Source organism: Myotis davidii, unplaced genomic scaffold (assembly GCF_000327345.1).
Source record: "Myotis davidii unplaced genomic scaffold, ASM32734v1 scaffold370, whole genome shotgun sequence".
Classification (NCBI taxonomy): domain Eukaryota; kingdom Metazoa; phylum Chordata; class Mammalia; order Chiroptera; family Vespertilionidae; genus Myotis; species Myotis davidii.
This window is the reverse complement of record NW_006288615.1, coordinates 8,067,098-8,067,386: the sequence shown is the minus strand read 5'-3', so window position 1 is coordinate 8,067,386 and position 289 is coordinate 8,067,098. Positions and strand designations below refer to the sequence as shown.

At 63.3% G+C, this 289-nt stretch overlaps 1 protein-coding gene across 4 annotated transcripts in view; it reads left to right on the top strand.

The window, feature by feature from the left end:
- The first annotated feature begins 6 nt into the window (after positions 1-6).
- Positions 7-289, top strand: part of KIF1A (kinesin family member 1A) — a 74,525-nt gene continuing 74,242 nt past the window's right edge. For all 4 annotated transcript variants that reach the window (XM_015561939.1, XM_015561934.1, XM_015561937.1 and 1 more), the window contains exon 1: positions 7-131. The gene's annotated coding sequence lies outside the window, so the exon portion shown is untranslated. The remainder of the gene's footprint in view (positions 132-289) is intronic.

Below are 289 nucleotides of genomic sequence, written 5' to 3'. Positions count from 1 at the left end.
CGGGTTGCATCATCCTGCCAGGAGGGCTGTCCGCGATGCTGATGCTCTGGGCTCCGTACAGCGCTCTGGCCCAACTCACCTGTTACACCTGAGTCAGGGTCTCCATCCCCCCCCTGCTGCCGCTCCCTGGGGTAAGCAGCCCACCCGAGCTTGGTCCCTCCGCAACGACGCTGTTGTTTGTGCTGTTGGCTGCCAGGGTGGGGGCAGGCAGAGAGGGATTTCATGTTTTCATGTGATAAAGGTCATAGGAGGGCCCGGTGCGGAGTCCGCGGGCAAGTCGGGGTGGGCA